Source organism: Myotis brandtii, unplaced genomic scaffold (assembly GCF_000412655.1).
Source record: "Myotis brandtii unplaced genomic scaffold, ASM41265v1 scaffold126, whole genome shotgun sequence".
Taxonomy (NCBI): Eukaryota; Metazoa; Chordata; class Mammalia; order Chiroptera; family Vespertilionidae; genus Myotis; species Myotis brandtii.
In genome coordinates, this window is record NW_005354425.1 from 2,021,914 (window position 1) to 2,031,854 (window position 9,941).

Consider the following 9,941-nt stretch of genomic DNA (forward strand, 5'->3'; position numbering starts at 1 on the left):
TATTTACTAATATTTGTAATACTTTAAACCATAAAATAACATTTAAAAAATAAAAAATAAAGACTTTCACTATTCTTTGCCTTTTCATCCAAATTTTACAACCATCTTATCATGAATTATTACTAATTATATTGCTGTGTAGTATTTCTTGTATTTTTGATGTAGATAGTCATATAATATTGCTCTGGTAGAATCCTCTAGCAAAATTTTGAACAGAAGCATAAAAAAAGGACATCTATGTCTTGTTTGTAAATTTAAAATAATTCTTCTAATATTATACTAAATGTGGCATTTACCATTGTTTTTTTTTTGTAGATATTTCTTATCAGGCTAAGGAAGTTTCCTTCTATTTCTATTTTAATATGAATTAAAATTTTTCCCAAACAGTATTAATTTCAGCTTTTCTTTGCCTGTATGCAAATTATCTTGCCTACCCTTTTAATGAAAGCTTAGTCTTTTAAGAGTGCCAGGTTTATTCCGAGGTCTCATTTCCAACTCCTTGCCTTGTATGAGCTATGACCTTGTCCTCTGTACATATGTGCCCATTAAAATTCAAGATTCTAGTTAAAGGAGACCAATAGATATCCCTGCGGCAGCTCTAATATCAGGTCATATGCTCAGTGCCCAGGTTTTCAGGCTCCCCTTTATTTTTGGTCTCTGGTGATATATTTTACTTTCATGAGAATTCAGCTAACCATTTAAAAGTCTGACTTTTGAATAAAATTTTTTATTTTTATATATTTTACAGAAGAATATTTTGGGGGTTCCTAGTCCACTATATTACCAGAAACTGAATATTTTCATTTTGTTTATGAAGGGAAACAACCCAGTGTTCCATCCCTGGTTGGTCTCTCTCTCTCTCTCTCTCTCTCTCTCTCTCTCTCTTTCCTCCCTCTCTAAAATCTATTTTTAAAAAAACATGGAGTGAGATTTTAAGAAAAATAGAGTTGTTTAAGAAGTTGGTCAATAGATTCATAGAGGGTATTATGCTCAGTGAAATAAGTCAGTCAGAGAAAGACAAATACCATATGATTCCACTTATATGTGAAATCCAAAGAACAAAATAAATGAGTGAACAAATTTGAAACAGACTCATAGACACAGAGACTAAACTGGTGTTGCCAGATGGTTGCCAGAGGGGAAGGGGTTTGGGGAACTAGGAGAAAAAGGTGAAGGGATTAAGAAGTACAGATTGATTGTTATAAAATAGTCACAGGGATGTAAAATGTAAAGCATAGGGAATATAGTCAGTAATATTGCAATAACTGTGTATGTTGCCAATTTGGTACTGGAAATATTCGGGGGAACACTTTGTAAAGTATATGATTATCTAACCACTACCCTGTACACCAAAATCAACACAAAATAATATTGAAAGTAAACTATAATTGAAAATTTTAAGAAAAAGTTGGTCAATAGATTCAGATACTGATAGAATTCATGAATTCTGAATTTACTGTCTATGAATGGCTTTATCCCATATATATATCTATTTCCATCCATCCCCATGGGAATAAGCATGTTATAATATTTCTCTTTTTATCTATGATATAATTTTCAACTTAAGTCTAATCAAAGAATCAGAAAGAATAGTTTAGGTTATGATTTTCTTTACATGTGAATGTTTTTGTATCATTCTTTATATATATACACACATAAACACATATTTGAAAGTGCATCTTGTTATAAACATCTCTAAATGTAGCTATAGAAAAGCCACTTGTAGTTTTCCTGCTGTTGAAATGCCACAATGTACTGCTTATATATTTTTTAAATTGTTTTTGGAACAAGGACATGGCCCCTTAAAAATTAAGTGGATTTGAAAGAGGCTTGAAATCTGTTGCATAAGTTTCTAAGGAAACCAACTGTGTGCTAATGCCAACTAAAAGTCACTGAGAGCATGCTGTGAACATGTGAAGGGTATGACTATAATCTCACCCCCCACCACCACCACTCCTTTGTCCTTTTCTTCCTGCTAACAAGGTAGGAAAATTTAGAGGTTAGAAACTTGGGAATGAAAATAGGACTTTAGAAGGGTTGTAAACTGACAACTATAGGTGTGACTTGAATAAAAGCTGTTTAAAAGAGCTTTTTTTTATGATAAGCTGTTACAAGGTTTTAAAATGCTAAAAACATATACAGGAGCTATATCTATATTTCCACAAATTTCTAACTCAAAAAATATTAGAGAATCACTGTTTACTTAGGTATGAGTTGAACAACTGAAAGTAGACTAAGTAGCTATGGCTGCTGCTTCATCAGGGTTACCCAATTTTAACTAGTGTCAAAGTCTTAGTACATATTATGAATCACATTTTATTATGTTGTAATCAGAAATTATTTTTGTTTTAATAATTCCACTTGCATATGAATGCATGTAATACAAAAATGTCCACTGGTATTGCCTTTAGTCTTCTGTCATGGGAACTGTCCATCTGAAGTGGTTAATCAATACTATAGGACTCAATGGGACTTGGAAAGCAATAGATATGGTTGTAAATGAAGCACAGGATTAATCTGAGTTTATGATCTGGAAGGAGGAAAGATTTAGAATACAGAGTCAAAGAGAGAACAAAAGTCAATGTCAAGGGAATAGTAGAGAGAGCAGAGGCAGACATATTGCTGCAGAGATAAGTAGTCTTTGATGTACATGCCAAACCTGTTTGTGTCAGATAGCCTTTTATATTTTCCAGGCTATAACATAGAATGACAACTGGCTTTCCAGGAAGTGGCCAGGCCAGGACTAGATGCTGGCAAGCAGCTGCATTCTCCCAATTTGCTACTTTGGCCATTCTTCAAGCTGGAACATATCCTGACAGAATCCTTTCTGCTTGGATCATGAGGCCATAACCTAGCTCACCTGTCCAATTGATGGCAACAATTGATTTGTTGGCCTCATATCCTGGAAGAAAGGGAAAGCCTCCAGTGTGCTATGCACTGCAAACCCATATCTACAATGTGATGGCAAACATCACAGGCACACACTGTGTTTATTTATCAAACATTGTATTTAAATGGAAATTTCCTAAACAACACATATGATGACAGTAAGGTAGAACAGTATGAACCAATTCAATTAGGTTTTTATTTTTCTATTCCGTATGTGCTGACAAGAATGTAATGTAAGATGAAAAAGAATATATCTCTAACTATTCAAACAATTGATTTTGGTCCACGATAGAGTAAATCTATATAATAAATCTGTTGTCTGAAATTCTATATATAAAAGAGGTAAAATAAATGGGGAGATTTTCTAGAGCTCCTTTTAAAAGAACTTAAATTGGAGGAATTTTCTTCTTGTGCTGGAAATTTTCCAATTATTTTTTGATTCCTTGGCATAAAATTGATGAACCCCTACAGATGTCTCATAACTTCCCAATGGAACGTCGGAGAATCTCTTGGTTTTCTCAGCTATAAGACATCAGTTTGGCTACAGATATTTAAGTTCAGAGTAAATCCACTATTTGTTTTCCCCATTAAGCTACTTGAAATCACAAAGCAGAAGTCTAATATTTGACTGTGATTAACCAGCATAGTGTTCAGATTAAAATTTCTGTTGCCTGTTGTCTTTAGATGGGAATTATGTCATCAGTAAGACCTATTACATATTTGTCCTCATATCCCCCACCACCCAAGTGGAATGTCAGTGAGGTGGAGCTTTGGAAGAACTTGAGTCTACTGTGATGTAATAAAGGAACGGAATACTTCATCTGTAACTGTGGGTGACACTGGTCTCAAAATAGCCAGTAGTCAAGGTTTAAGTTATTTATAGGGACTAATTGGAGCAAAACCGTGATTCTGTTGCTGCCCGACCTCAACCTCAGCTTTCCTCTGTGGGACAAACACCTCTAACCCTATCTGGAGTGGCTCTCTACTTTCTCGCACCTCTTTTTTTTGGCCAATGCTCAAGCTGTAGTCATTTACCCAAGACTGTTCTTTTTTCCAAGGGACCACACTTGAACAGATGCAAGGCTCTTCTTCAATGCTGTAAAGTAGTGGTGCTTAAAACCAGCATCTTCTTGACCTCTTGGAAGAGTGAAGAAGTGAGAGAGTTGGGATGGTAGAGGTAGAATATACTATGATCAGAGATTGAATTATATAGTCCAAACCAGCCTGATTCCTAGATAGAGGAGGTGGCCAATTACATGGTATTATTTGGACATGTCTTGTTCCACCTTAGCCTCAAAATATTCTCCTCATGAGCCTATACTAGTGTCTGATATTCCAATATTAAAGATTGATTCTTCTAGTTTAAAGACTTCTCTTCAAAATACAAATCCTAAAGTATATCATAGTGCTCAGACACTTAGTAGATTTCCAAATGTTAGTTGAATGAATAAGGGACTTGGAGGAATAATCTATTAAATGGATTCGAAATGAAGTATAAATAGGGACTATTAATAAATAGGGACTATTATTTTACCAGATGACTCAACCATTTAAAACAATATTGCCGAAACCAGTTTGGCTCGGTGGATAGAGCATCGGCCTGCGGACTGAAAGGTCCCAGGTTCGATTCCGGTCAAGGGCATGTACCTGGGTTGCGGGCACATCCCCAGTGGGAGATGTGCAGGAGGCAGCTGATCGATGTTTCTCTCTCATCGATGTTTCTAACTCTCTATCTCTCTCCCTTCCTCTCTGTAAAAAATCAATAAAATATATTTAAAAAAATAAAAAATAAAAAAATAAAACTATATTGCTCAAACATTAATGTGTCTAATTTGGGAATCTTGTTAAAAGAGATTCGGGACTGGGATGCCAATGCTATATCATACTTTAATAGCAAGGATTTTGAAGACCTTAAGGCAGGGTTTTCCAACTTATGTGATCAAATAATCTCTTTATGTATTTGTTAAACATTCAAAATCTCTAGGGGGTAGTTTTGGAAATCTGTATTATCAACAAGTGCTTCAGGTGATTTATATGATTAAAAAATACTCTTAGGAAGAAATGGAACATAGGCTTAAAAACATGTGGTGGCATTGTGATGATCCATGGGCCTTTTGGGAGTAAAAGAAAGGCTTAGAGTACCGGGCAAGACTAGAAAACATATGTGACACTTAAGCTTTAGACCCATTACTACGGAATACATGGCCTAGAGCAGTGGTTCTCAACCTTCTGGCCCTTTAAATACAGTTCCTCATGTTGTGACCCAACCATAAAATTATTTTCGTTGCTACTTCATAACTGTAATGTTGCTACTGTTATGAATTGTAATGTAAATATCTGATATGCAGGATGGTCTTAGGTGACCTCTGTGAAAGGGTCGTTCGACCGCCAAAGGGGTCATGACCCACAGGTTGAGAACCGCTGGCCTAGAGTTAGAGGGCAGAACAAAAAAAAAAGGAGCTGATTAATTTTTTTTATGGGTAGCATTGGTATCACTTTTTACTAGCACAGTATATTATTTGGTTTTCTAGGTTTTTGTTTTGCTCCTTGAGCGAGTTTGGTATCTTGAAAATAGCCAAGTTGGTAGACAAATCTTTGGGTATTGCCTTTACCTTCAATTTTCCTTACATTTGTCTTTTCTGTGAGTTTTTAAACCTTACTCCTTTCTTAAGCAGAGATTCCATGAAATGTTGGGAAACCTTATTTTTTTGTACTAATAAGACAGAGATGTGAGGAAATAGTCTGTCATGCAGGGCTGTTAGAGAGACTGTCACTTCTTTAATATCTATCCACCGAGCCATGGAGCTGCATGAGGCCCAGCAGTAGGATGTATTCAGGGTTGTGCTTCAATGTATGACTATTCTGGTGTGATATTATTTCAGGCATCACCAACGACCAAGGTGAAAGCTTTTCAAATAAGACATTTCGAATGAAATGTGCTGAAAGCTTGAGAGGCCACTGGGGATAGGCCTATATGAGCTGGGAAGTTCAGGCACAGTGAAAATATCACTGATTAGCCAGAGGCCACATTACAAGTTGGTGGCATGGCTTATATGTATTTGTATTAAAATTTTATTTGCAATCCCATGCTGCAGCCTTTGGGCTATTGATAGCCTAACATTTTAAACTATCCTTCTTAAACTGATCCTCATACTAACATACTTTTGAATTCTGTCTCTCCCCTTATCTCTTTCCCATCTGTATAACTAGGATAGGGGCTGGGATTTGCAGGCAACCACCTGGAAAGAGTTTTCAGGTTATTCAAGACAAGAAAGGGGCTTCTTTGTGAGATGTTAAACTTGTTTTTGTCAAGCTACATTCCAGAATGGAAAGGTAAAGAGGACCCAGGCCCTATTCTTATCCCTTTATCTCTCTCTTATTTCTATTTCCTTGTACTTTGAAACACTTTGGCAAAGCTTTTCATGAAACATTCCAGTGAAAACATCTATGACTATTTAGGGTTACTTTAAAGGATTAGGAGTGACAAGTTTAAACACAGAGTTGACTTCATTGCTACTAGATGCTAGTGTGGGACTTAAGGGAAGTGCTGCCAGGTGATCAGTGTATTTGGATTCATGTTTGCAGTTTGGCTACCTTCAGATGTGAATAACTGAGGGGTCGAAGTATATGACACATTCTGTGCATTACTTATATACAAAGCTTATCTAGATAATTAATTTTGATTTCTAACTTTTACTTAAGAATAAAATGGTATAAAAGTGGTCAGATGACATTGAGGAACTCAGGCATAATCTCTCTGCTGCCTGAAAAGAAGGATCCAGGGGTATCAACTCTTGTGTGTGGGAGGTCCAGGAGTGCCAGAAGGACCTGGTATGTCACAGGGTTTAGGGACACCAGAGTAAATGGGGATTTGTGAGGCTGAGAGGTATTTTGAAATCAAGGACTCTAACAAGTTCAAGGACTCTCAGCAAGATCAAGGTTATTTTTTTAATGTGGAGGTTGCAACTAATGTAAGTACCTAAGAGAGACTGAGGCTGTTTCTGAGGCTACTTAAAGGCCTGTGGGCCAACACAAAGTCCTGAAGTGGGAAGGAGGCAACCAGCAAGTCATATATACTTCATTTTTCTTTTCTTTAACACTTGTTTTCCAACATAATGAACAAGTTGGTATTCCCAGTATACTCTTACCCGAGGTCATCTAAGTGGGTCTTTGTGTCTATATAGAACTTTCTGAGGATGATTTATGTGTATGAGGCTAGGATGTGTAGATGGATGGCCAGAGCAGAAAGGAAAACATTTTAGAAATCACCAGTATTGGTGGTTGTACAAATTCACAGCTCATGCACTGGAAAAATTGCAGTTTACAATAAAAAAACCCTAAATTCTAATCAAATTCATTTTCAGCCCTTCTCTCTAACTTGGCAGAGGAAGTTAACTGTCTATAGTCTCTGAAGCATTTTGATTGACACTAGTAAATGTAGAAGAAAAAGATATCTTCCTCAGCTTCTTTGATACCTGTTTGAAATGCTAATTGACAGACATGTATCCAATCTACTCCAGTTCATACCAATCCAATCCCTCCCTAGGCAGGTTTGCATATTTGATGAAAGTAGACTTTCATATCAAGAAAATATGAACCAAAGAGAGATGAAAACTGAACCCAAATATAACAGGAAAATGGCTGCTCTTTAGTTTCTTGCCTTAATTTCTTCCCAATGGTCTCTCAAAGGCATCTACCCCCTAAAAAAGCAACAGTACATTTTATGCAAATTAACTTTCCAGTGAGATGGAATGAATTGGATTTTCTTATGGTTGTAAAAGCACAGTTCCAATGTTTTTTTTTTCAGTACTATTATATTCATTTTCTACATTGTAATACTTCTGAAACAGGATGTTTATAACTTGCTGATAATATCCTGTTCAACAAGCAGTACTTTGTTTTTACAATTAATGGCATCTTGGTATGGAGAAAATATAGTCATTACACTAAGAGAATGGAGTCTCTGTGGCAAACAGGTGGGCTTAAGTTCAGAGGCAAAAAGCCACAGACATAATGCCACTGAACTGTATACTTAAAAATTGTTAAAATACCCTGGCTGAGGTGGCTCAGTTGGGTGGAGCATCATCCTGTACACCAAAAGGTTGTTTCTTTTAAGTATATCTTTATTGATTTCAGAGAGGAAGGGAGAGGGAGAGAGAGATAGAAACATCAATGATGAGAGAGAATCATTGATGGGCTGCCTCCTGCATGCCCTCCACTGAGGATCGAGCCCATAACCTGGGCATGTGCCCTGACCCGGAATTCAACTGTGACCTCCTGGTTCACAGGTTGATGCTCAACCATTGAGCCATGCCAGCCAGGCAACCCCTCTATCTTAAGCTTCATGCCTTAATTATATTTGCAGAGTTCCTTCATAGTATAACCTAGATTAGTGTTTGACAGCATGGGTATGGTGGGGAATCTTGGAGGAGGAGGAAGAGGGATATCATTAGGATTCTGCCTATCACATCTGGAATTTTATAAATATCTTCTGATCTTATAAAGATGCTGCGGCAATAAATCCAGAGAGCTTTAGGGAAGCATCCCATTGTTAATGGAGAAGAAAGAGGAGTAAAAATGTGAAACTGGTATCATTCACTACTTCACATTTATCAGGAAAGGGAAATTTGAGATTACAATGGGGGAAAAAAGAGAGGTCCTTAGGAGAAAAGCCCCATGTAGAGGTGATATTCAACAACATGAATGGCATGGCCATCAACCAATTACAGGGCATGATGGCCAGTGTTGCACACTGGTGCATACCCATGCATCACTCTTTATAGGTCCAAGATAGCATTGTGTTCACCATCCTTGCTGTCAGTCCCTACATGCCTCTCCTACTAAGGGGACTCCAAGCCCAGCCCTTTTTGCCCCCTTAGGGCCCAGCCTCAGAGTGAAGGTTTTTGTGAACCAGGGAAATTACACCAGAAAGAAGAGGTCAGCCTCCCTCTAGGGATTAAAAAAGTCTGAAAATGTGTAGCAGCGGGAGCCTGGGTATTGGTATGATGGGGGACGCTGAGATGAGGAGTCCAGACATATCCAAAGAGTCAAGAAATATGAATATTAGAGCAAGTCTTTGAGGCAGATATGTGAACATGTGTCAAAGAGAAGTCTGAATATAGGATATCATCATGATAGGGTGGCAAGTAGTCAGATTCACAAGTATTAGCTAATACCCACCAACAAACATAATGTGTCCCCAGGCTGGTGTGCGCCAGGTAGTCAAAGGGGGCTGGGGAAACTATATCTAGTATCTGATGTGGGAAAGTTAGAGATATGGCAGATGGGGTAGTCAGCATAAAAACTGAGGACTCATCCATAAAGACTGGGTATCAGGAGGCCAGATATTAAGTCATTGGGAGAATTGGAGTCCCCGGTGAGGGCTTCCATATAAAGAAACAAGATAAAGACATAGTTACCCAAACCTTAGGGTATCAAGGTAATAATGAAATCAAGAATACAACAAACTAGATGCTAAGTTATTGGTTTAGGGCTCTTTATCTTACATTGCAATAATTGATAATTTATTGAATCCATCTCATGTTATAGAAGAGGAAATAGGCCTAAAGAGAAGTAATTTGCCTAAAGTCATAGCTAAATTGCATTAGAACTGGCACTAGGACTCAGATCTCTGGACACCTACTTGGTATTCTTTTCATCATACTATACTGCTCTTCTGTCTTGGTGTAGGGGTGGTGTTGGAGTGTGGGTTATAGCTGACGGTGAAGGTAGGAGGTGAAGTTAACCTAGCTGATGGTTTAGAGGGCTGCTGACAGGCTTGAAGCCCAACCATGGTCTCTTCGTGCAATCTTATGTTCAGGATCTGGCCCCACCTTCAGTGTATATCCTCTGTGTTAGCTTTATGATAGACACATTTGGCTATGTTGCTTTGAACTTAAAAGGAGAGTCAGGACCAGACTCTTGGTCTGCTAAAAATAACTTCATTTGGAATGCTCTGTTATAGGAAAGCACAAAGCCACTACTGAAAGCAGCTAATATCACAGGTTTCCATGAAACTGGGAAAAAGGGATGGTTTTACAGGGGAGAAAAAT

The 9,941-nt window shown here is 37.5% G+C and overlaps 1 pseudogene; it reads right to left on the reverse strand.

Moving 5' to 3' along the window:
• LOC102241498 overlaps nt 1-9,682 on the reverse strand; it is a 51,415-nt pseudogene extending 41,733 nt beyond the window's left edge.
• Nucleotides 9,683-9,941: the final 259 nt, after the last annotated feature.